This window comes from Vigna radiata, unplaced genomic scaffold (genome assembly GCF_000741045.1).
Source record: "Vigna radiata var. radiata cultivar VC1973A unplaced genomic scaffold, Vradiata_ver6 scaffold_444, whole genome shotgun sequence".
NCBI classification, from domain to species: domain Eukaryota; kingdom Viridiplantae; phylum Streptophyta; class Magnoliopsida; order Fabales; family Fabaceae; genus Vigna; species Vigna radiata.
The window spans coordinates 60,472-61,039 of NW_014543599.1; positions in this window are offsets into that span (position 1 = coordinate 60,472).

Sequence of the window (568 nt, forward strand, 5' to 3'; positions counted from 1 at the left end):
GTCTTTTCAATTCACACAGAAGTTCAACATGATAGAACATATTCGAAGAACTTAACTATTTATCAACTGTTAAACTTATAGTGTTATTTTCTTTCCATTACATCACTATCTATAACATTTATTTCTTTTCTTCTCTCTCCTATATATATGAGTTTTATAAATATAAGTTCTGAGGACCTTATTGTTGCTTTATGCGGATACCTCTCATATGCAGTTGTTTCCTTGATTTCGAGCCTAACCTTCTTCAACTAAAGCACTGACCTAAACATGTTCTAGTAATTGTAAAAGATCTCTCAATGTACAACCAAAGAAGGGTTAGCTTTCATAACTATGTACGTTTCGCTCAATGAGATAATGTTTTATGCTAGCTACCTCCATATTCCCTCTTTTAAAAGCTCGAAAAATAACAGAAGGTACGCATTTCAATTCTCAGATTCTTATTCTCTATTTAATATATGTGCTCCATGATATTTTCTTAATAGATTTAGTAGAATATTCATTTAGTCATCAATCAATAGTCATTTCAACGTTGATATTCCAAATTTAAAGCCTAGTTTACATAAAGTAT